This window comes from Eschrichtius robustus, chromosome 1, assembly GCF_028021215.1.
Source record: "Eschrichtius robustus isolate mEscRob2 chromosome 1, mEscRob2.pri, whole genome shotgun sequence".
NCBI classification, from domain to species: domain Eukaryota; kingdom Metazoa; phylum Chordata; class Mammalia; order Artiodactyla; family Eschrichtiidae; genus Eschrichtius; species Eschrichtius robustus.
In genome coordinates, this window is record NC_090824.1 from 48,213,560 (window position 1) to 48,223,480 (window position 9,921).

The following is a 9,921-nucleotide window of genomic DNA, read 5'->3' on the forward strand; positions in this document are numbered from 1 at the left end:
AGGTGCCCGGGTTTATCTCTGGGCTTTCTATCCTGTTCCACTGATCTATATTTCTGTTTTTGTGCCAGTACCATTCTGTCTTGATTACTGTAGCTTTGCAGTATAGTCTGAAGCTGGAGAGCCTGATTCGTCCAGCTCCTTTTTTCTTTCTCAAGATCTCTTTGGCTATTCAGGGTCTTTTGTGTCTCCATACAGATTTGAAGATTTTTTGTTCTAGTTCTGTGAAAAATGCCATTGGTAATTTGATAGGGATTGTATTGAATCTGTAGATTGCTTTGCATGGTATAGTCATTTTCACAATGTTGATTCTTCCACTCCAAGAACATGGTATATCTCTCCATCTGTTTATATCATCTTTGATTTCTTTCCTCAGTGTCTTACAGTTTTCTGAGTACAGGTCTTCTGCCTCCTTAGGTGGGTTTATTTCTAGGTATTTTATTCTTTTTGTTGCAATGGTAAATGGGAGTGTTTCCTTAATTATAAAATGGGTAACTAATACGAAAAATAATTAAATTTAAAAAAAAGAACGATGTTGGCTGTGGGTTTGACATATAGGACCTTTAGTATTTTGAGGTAAGTTCCCTCTATGCCTACTTTCTGGAGGGTTTTCTTCATAAATGGGTGTTGAATTTTGTCAAAAGCTTTTTCTGCATCTATTGAGATGATCATATGGTTTTTCTCCTTCAATTTGTTAATATGGTGTATCACATTGATTGATTTGTGTATATTGAAGAATCCTTACATTCCTGGGATAAACCCCACTTGATCACATTGTGTGATCCTTTTAATATGCTGTTGCATTCTGTTTGCTAGTATTTTGTTGAGGATTTTTGCTCTATGTTCATCAGTGATATTGGCCTGCAGTTTTCTTTCTTTGTGACATCTTTGTCTGGTTTTGGTATCAGGGTGATGGTGGCCTCGTAGAATGAGTTTGGGAGTGTTCCTCCCTCTGCTATATTTTGGAAGACTTTGAGAAGGATAGGTGTAGCTGTTCTCTAAATGTTTGATAGAATTCGCCTGTGAAGCTGTCTGGTCCTGGGCTTTTGTTTGTTGGAAGATTTTAAATCACAGTCTCAATTTCAGTACTTGTGAGTGGTGTGTTCATATTTTCCATTTCTTCCTGGTTCAGTCTCAGAAGGTTGTGCTTTTCTAAGAATTTGTCCATTTCCTCCAGGTTTTCCATTTTATTGGCATACAGTTGCTTGTACTGATCTCTCATGATTCTTTGTATTTCTGCAGTGTCAGTTGTTACTGCTCCTTTTTCATTTCTAATTCTATTGATTTGAGTCTTCTCCCTTTTTTTCTTGATGAGTCTGGCTAATGGTTTATCAATTTTGTTTATCTTCTCAAAGAACCAGCTTTTAGTTTTATTGATCTTTGCTGTTGTTTTCTTTGTTTCTATTTCATTTATTTCTGCTCTGATCTTTATGATTTCTTTCCTTCTACTAACTTTGGGTTTTGTTTGTTCTTCTTTCTCTAGTTCTTTTAGCTGTAAGGTTAGACTGTTTGAGATGTTTCTTGTTTCTTGAGGTAGGATTGTATTGCTATAAACTTCCCTCTTAGAACTGCTTTTGCTGCATCCCATAGGTTTTGGGTCATAGTGTTTTCATTGTCATTTGTGTCTAGGTATTTTTTGATTTCCTCTTTGATTTCTTCAGTGGTCTCTTGGTTATTTAGTAGCATATTGTCTAGCCTCCATGTGTTTGTGTTTTTTACAGTTTTTTCCCCTGTAATTTCTAATCTCATAGTGTTGTGGTTGGAAAAGATGCTCGATACAATTTCAATTTTTGTCAATTTACCAAGGCTTGATTTGTGATCCAAGATGTGACTTCTTCTGGAGAATATTCCCTGTGCACTTGAGAAGAAAGTGCATTCTGCTGTTTTCAGATGGAATGTCCTATAAATGTCAAATCTATCTGGTCTATTGTGTCATTTAAAACTTGTGTTTCCTTATTAATTTTCTGTCTGGATGATCTGTCCATTGGTGTAAGTGAGGTGTTAAAGTCCCCCACTATTATTGTGTTACTGTTGATTTCCCCTTTTATAGCTGTTAGCAGTTGCCTTATGTATTGAAGTGCTCCTATGTTGGGTGCATATATATTTACAATTGTTATATCTTCTTCTTGGACTGATCCCATGATCATTACGTAGTGTCCTTCCTTGTCTCTTGTAGCAGTCTTTTTTTTAAAGTCTATTTTATCTGATACAAGTATTGTCAGTCCAGCTTTCTTTTGATTTCCATTTGCATGGAATATCTTTTTCCATCCCCTCACTTTCAGTCTGTATGTGTCCCTAGGTCTGAAGTGGGTCTCTTGTAGACAGCATATATACGGGTCTTGTTTTTGTATCCATTCAGCCAGTCTATGTCTTTTGGTTGGAACATTTAATCCATTTACATTTAAGGTAATTATTGATATATGTGTTCCTATTACCATTTTCTTACTTGTTTTGGGTTTGTTATTGTAGGTCTTTTCCTTCTCTTGTGTTTCCTGCCTAGAGAAGTTCCTTTAGCCTTTGTTGTAAAGCTGGTTTGGCGATGCTGAATTCTCTTAGCTTTTGCTTGTCTGTAAAGGTTTTAATTTCTCTGTCGAATCTGAATGAGATCCTTGCTGGACAGAGTAATCTTAGTTATAGGTTTTTCCCTTTCATCACGTTAAATATGTCCTGCCACTCCCTTCTATTCTGCAGAGTTTAGGCTGAAAAATCAGCTGATAACCTTATGATGATTCCCTTGTATGTTATTTGTTGCTTTTCCCTTGCTGCTTTTAATATTTTTTCTTTGTATTTAATTTTTGATAGTTTGATTAATATGTGTCTTGGCATGTTTCTCCCTGGATTTATCCTGTATGGGACTCTCTGTGCTTCCTGGACTTGATGGACTATTTCCTTTCCCATATTAGGGCAGTTTTCAACTATAATCTCTTCCAATATTTTCTCAGACTCTTTCTTTTTCTCTTCTTCTTCTTCAGGGACCCCTATAATTCGAATGTTGGTGCATTTAATGTTGTTCCAATGGTCTCTGAGACTGTCCTCAATTCTTTTCATTCTTTTTTCTTTTTTTGTTCTGTGGCAGTTATTTCCACCATTCTATCTTCCAGCTCACTTACCTGTTCTTCTGCTTCAGTTATTCTGCTATTGATCCCTTCTAGAGTATTTTTAATTTCAATTATTGTGTTGTTCATCACTGTTTGTTTGTTCTTTAGTTCTTCTAGGTCCTTGTCAAACATTTCTTGTAGTTTCTTCCTTCTATTTCTGAGATTTTGGATCATCTTTATTATCATTACTCAATTCTTTTTCAGGTAGACTGCCTATTTCCTCTTTATTTTTTGGTTTTGTGGGTTTTTACCTTGATCCTTCATCTGCAGCATATTTCTCTGTCTTCTCATTTTGTTTAACATACTGTGTTAGGTGTCTCCTCTCCACAGGCTGCAGGGTCATAGTTCCCATTGTTTTTGGTGTCTGCCGCCAGTGGGTGAGGGTGGTCCAGTGGCTTGTGCAGGCTTCCTGGTGGAGAGGACAGGTGCCTGCATTCTGGTGGTTGGCCCTGGATCTTGCCCCTCTGATGGGCAGGTTCACAGCTGGTGGTGTGTTTTGGGGTGTCTGTGAGCTTAGTATGACTTAAGGCAGCCTGTCTGCTAATGGGTGGGGTTGTGTTCCTGTCTTGCTAGTGTGAGGGGTCCAACACTGCAGCTTGCTGGCCATTGGGTGGAGCCAGGTCTTGGTGTTGAGATGGAGACCTCTGGGAGAGCTCTTGTTGATTAATATTCCCTAGAGCTGGTAGTTCTCTGGCGGTCCAACATCCTGGACTCAGGTCTCCCCCCTCAGAGGCTCAGGCCTGACCTCTGGCCAGAGCACCAAGACCCTGCAAGCTGCACAGTGCGGAAGAAAAGGAAAAAAAAAAAAAAAGGAAACAAACAGACAAACAAAACCCTAAGTCAAATGGTAAAAGCAAACCAAACTACAAAAACACACAAAGAAACACACACACACACGAGAAAACAAAAAAGAGAGCAACCAAACAAATAAACGAACCCCAAAAGGAAAACAAACACTAAAAACTAAAGTCACAAAAACAAAAAATCAAAAACAAATCAAAAGCAGAAAGCAAACTAAAAAAGAGGCAAAGAAAGCATAAAACAAACACACAGAAATGACCAAAAAAGAGATAAAAACAAAAGAAAGAAGAAAACAAAAGGAAAAACACAAAACAACAAAAAAGTAAAGTAAAAATAGAAAATAGAAAATACAGTTAAAAAAGTTTAAAACAAAGGAAAAAAACTAAAATAAGAAAAAACACAATCTAATGAAAAAGTAGAAGTATAAAAAAATATATATTAAAAATAAAAGCATAAAAAAGAAAAAATAAATAAAAATTAAAAGAATTATATAAAAAGAACAACAGAACAAAATAAAACAAAACAAAAAAAATAGTAATGATAATAATATTTTCCTGCAGTCTCAGCTGTCAGTGTTCTTGCCCCCACAGTGAACCAATCCCTGCCTACCCAGGACGTCCTCAGTACTTCTAGGTAGGTCTCTGGACCTGCTGTTGGTACTGTGGGACTAGCTCAGATTCTGATCTGGTCTTATTTGACCCCAAAGTCCACAGCCTCAATTGTGGGAACACTTGTTGTCTGTTCAGATATTCCACTGATGCAGGGTTACCAAGCCGATTGCGGGGATTTAATCCGCTGCTCCTACAGCTACATGGAGAGACTTCCCTTCTTCTTCTTTGCTTGCACTGCCCCTGGGGTTCAGCTTTGGTTTTGGCCCAGCCTCTGCATGTGGGCCACTCTCAGGAGTCTGTTCCTTGCCCAGGCAAGAGGGGGTGAAAGCAGCAGCTGATTAGGGCTCACTTGCTCACTCAGGCCAGGGAGATGGAGGGATACGGCAGTCACAGTTGGGAGGTGCGGGGAGTGCCTGCGGCAGCAGAAGCTGGCAAGAAGCTGCAACAGCCTGAGGCGCGCTGTGCGATCTCCTGGGGAAGTTGGCCCCGGATCACAGAAACCTCGGCAGTGGCAGGCTGCACAGGCTCCCAGGAAGGTGTGGGCAGTGACTTGCACTTGCTCACAGGACACTTGGTGGCAGCGACGGCAGCGGTAGAGGACCTGCCTCTGGGGACCGAGATAGCCGCCGTGGCTTGTGCCCACCCCTGGAGCTCATGTAGGTGGTGCCCTGCCATCTATGAGTGCACAGAGAAAGAAGCTCTTATGGTGGGCCCACCCCTCTCCTTGTGCACCCCCCAACAATGGCCTCTTGCCTCTCTGGCAGGCCCAGGCTTCTTCCCAGACTCCCTCAGCTGTGGTGCACTAGCCCCTTCAGGCTGTCTTCATGCAGCCAACCCCAGTCTTCTCCCTGGGGTCTGACCTCTGAAGCCCAAGCCTCAGCATCCAGTCCCCACCTGCCCCAGCGGGCAGACAAGCACCTCAGGCTGGGGAGTGCTGGCTGGCACCGATCCTCTGTGTGGGAATCTCTCCACTTTGCCTTCTGCACCCCTGTTGCTGCGCTCTCCTCTGAGGCTCTGAAACTCCGCCCCCATCCTCCCCAGTGAAGGGGCTTCCTAATGTGCAGAAACTTTTCCTCCTTCTCAGCTCCCTCCCAAAGGCACAGGTCCCATCCCTTTTCCTTTATCTCTTCTTTTTTTTCTTTTTTCTTTTGCCCCACCCAGTTACATGGAGATTTTCTTGCCTTTTGGGAAGTCTGAGGTCTTCTGCCAGCGTTCAGTAGGTGTTCTGTAGGAGTTGTTCCACATGTAGATGTATTTTTGATGTATCTGTGGTGATAAGGTGACCTCCAGGTCTTACTTCTCTGGTATCTTGAAGGTTCTCCTGTACTCTGTTCTATTGATCTATGTTTTTATCCTTCAGTACCACACAGTCTTGACCATTGTAGCTATACAGTAAGACTTGAAATCGGATAGACTGATTCCTCTCACTTTATTCTTCTTTTTCAAAGTTGCTTTAGTTATTCTAGTGATTTTCCTTACCATATACATGTTAAGATAGTCTTGCCTATATCTACAAAACTCTCTTTGAAATTTTTGATAGAGATTTGATTAAGAGCTCTACCTACCACCAGAGCCTCCCATCAAGCCTCCTAGATAGCCTCAACCACCAGAGGGCACACAGCAGAAGCAAGGAAAACTATAATCCTGCAGCCTGTGGAACAAAAACCACATTCACAGAAAGATAGACAAGATGAAAAGGCAGAGGGCTACATACCAGATGAAGAAACAAGATAAAACCCCAGAAAAACAACTAAATGAAGTGGAGATAGGCAACCTTCCAGAAAAAGAATTCAGAATAATGATAGTGAAGATGATCCAGGACCTCGGAATAAGAATGGAGGCAAAGATCGAGAAGATGCAAGAAATGATTAACAAAGACCTAGAAGAATTAAAGATCAAACAAACAGAGATGACCAATACAATAACTGAAATGAAAACTACACTAGAAGGAATCAATAGCAGAATAACTGAGGCAGAAGAACGGATAAGTGACCTGGAAGACAGAATGGTGGAACTCACTGCTGCGGAACAGACTAAAGAAAAAAGAATGAAAAGAAATGAAGAAAGCCTAAGAGACCTCTGGGACAACATTAAATGCAACAACATTTGCATTATAGGGGTCCCAGAAGGAGAAGAGAGAGAGAAAGGACCAGAGAAAATATTTGAAGGATTATAATCGAAAACTTCCCTAACATGGGAAAGGAAATAGCCACCCAAGTCCAGGAAGCGCAGAGAGTCCCACACAGGATAAACCCAAGGAGAAACATGCCGAGACATATAGTAATCAAATTGGCAAAAATTAAAGACAAAGAAAAATTATTGAAAGCAGCAAGGGAAAAATGACAAATAACATAGAAGGGAACTCCCATAAGGTTAACAGCTGATTTCTCAGCAGAAACTCTACAGGCCAGAAGGGAGTGGCATGATATACTTAAAGTGATGAAAGGGAAGAAGCTACAACCAAGATTACTCTACCCGGCAAGGATCTCATTCAGATTCGATGGAGAAATCAAAAGCTTTCCAGACAAGCAAAAGCTAAGAGAATTCAGCACCACCAAACCAGCTCTACAACAAATGCTAAAGGAACTTCTCTAAGTGGGAAACACAAGAGAATAAAAGGACCTACAAAAACAAACTCAAAACAATTAAGAAAATGGTCATAGGTACATACATATCAATAATTACCTTAAACGGGAATGGATTAAATGCTCCAACCAAAAGACACAGGCTTGCTGAATGGATACAAAGACAAGACCCATATATATGCTGTCTAAAAGAGACCCACTTCAGACCTAGGGACACATACAGACTGAAAGTGAGGGGATGGAAAAAGATATTCCATGCAAATGGAAATCAAAAGAAAGCTGGAGTAGCTATACTCATATCAGATAAAATAGACTTTAAAATAAAGAATGTTACAAGAGACAAGGAAGGACACTACATAATGATCCAGGGATCAATCCAAGAAGAAGATATAACAATTATAAATATATATGCACCCAACATAGGAGCACCTCAATACATAAGGCAACTGCTAACAGCTATAAAAGAGGAAATCGACAGTAACACAATAATAGTGGGGGACTTTAACACCTCACTTACACCAATGGACAGATCATCCAAAATGAAAATAAATAAGGAAACAGAAGCTTTAAATGACACAATAGACCAGATAGATTTAATTGATATTTATAGGACATTCCATCCAAAAACAGCAGATTACACTTTCTTCTCAAGTGTGCACAGAACATTCTCCAGGATAGATCACATCTTGGGTCGCAAATCAAGCCTCAGTAAATTTAAGAAAATTGAAATCATATCAAGCATCTTTTCTGACCACAACACTATGAGATTAGAAATCAATTACAGGGAAAAAAACATAAAAAACACAAATACATGGAGGCTAAACAATACGTTACTAAATAACCAAGAGATCACTGAAGAAATCAAAGAGGAAATCAAAAAATACCTAGAGACAAATGACAATGAACACACGACGATCCAAAACCTATGGGATGCAGCAAAAGCAGTTCTAAGAGGGAAGTTTATAGCTATATAAGCCTACCTAAAGAAACAAGAAAAATCTCAAGTAAACAATCTAACCTTACACCTAAAGGAACTAGAGAAAGAAGAACAAACAAAACCCAAAGTTAGCAGAAGGAAAGAAGTCATAAAGATCAGAGCAGAAATAAATGAAATAGAAACAAAGAAAACAATAGCAAAGATCAATAAAACTAAAAGCTGGTTCTTTGAGAAGATAAACAAAATTGATAAGCCATTAGCCAGACTCATCAAGAAAAAGAGGGAGAGGACTCAAATCAATAAAATTAGAAATGAAAAAGGAGAAGTTACAACAGACACCGCAGAAATACAAAACATCCTAAGAGACTACTGCAAGCAACTCTATGCCAATAAAATGGACAACCTGGAAGAATTGGACAAATTCTTAGAAAGGTATAACCTTCCAAGACTGAACCAGGAAGAAACAGAAAATATGAACAGACCAATCACAAGTAATGAAATTGAAACTGTGATTAAAAATCTTCCAACAAACAAAAGTCCAGGACCAGATGGCTTCACAGATGAATTCTATCAAACTTTTAGAGAAGAGCTAACACCCATCCTTCTCAAACACTTCCAAAAAATTGCAGAGGAAGGAACACTCCCAAACTCATTCTATGAGGCCACCATCACCCTGATACCAAAACCAGACAAAGATGTCACAAAAAAAGAAAACTACAGGCCAATATCTGATAAACATAGATGCAAAAATCCTCAACAAAATACTAGCAAACAGAATCCAACAGCACATTAAAAGGATCATACACCATGACCAAGTGGTGTTTATCCCAGGAATGCAAGCATTCTTCAATATAAGTAAATCAATCAATGTGATACACCATATTAACAAATTGAAGAATAAAAACCATATGATCATCTCAATAGATGGAGAAAAAGCTTTTGACAAAATTCAACACCCATTTATGATAAAACTCTCCAGAAAGTGGGCATGGAGGGAACTTTCCTCAACATAATAAAGGCCATATACAACAAACCCACAGCAAACATCATTCTCAATGGTGAAAAACTGGAAGCATTTCCTCTAAGATCAGGAATGAGACAAGGATGTCCACTGTCACCACTATTATTCAACATAGTTTTGGAAGTCCTAGTCACGGCAATCAGAGAAGAAAAAGAAATAAAAGGAATACAAATTGGAAAAGAAGAAGTAAAACTGTCACTGTTTGCAGATGACATGATACTATACATAGAGAATCCTAAAAATGCCACCAGAAAACTACTAGAGCTAATCAATGAATTTGGTAAAGTTGCAGGATACAAAATTAATGCACAGAAATCTCTTGCATTCCTATACACCAATGATGAAAAATCTGAAAGAGGAATTATGGAAACACTCCCATTTACCATTGCAACAAAAAGAATAAAATACCTAGGAATAAACCTACCTAGGGAGACAAAAGACCTGTATGCAGAAAACTATAAGACACTGATGAAAGAAATTAAAGATGATACCAACAGGTGGAGAGATATACCATGTTCTTGGATTGGAAGAATCAACATTGTGAAAATGAGTATACTACCCAAAGCAATCTACAGATTCAATGCAATCCCTATCAAATTACCAATGGCATTTTTTATGGAACTAGAAGAAATCATCTTAAAATTTGTATGGAGACACAAAAGACCCCGAATAGCCAAAGCAGTCTTGAGGCAAAAAAATGGAGCTGGAGGAATCAGACACCCTGACTTCAGACTCTACTACAAAGCTACAGTAATCAAGACAATATGGTACTGGCACAAAAACAGAAACATAGATCAATGGAGCAAGATAGAAAGGCCAGAGATTAACCCACGCACCTATGGTCAACTAATCTATGACAAAGGAGGCAAAG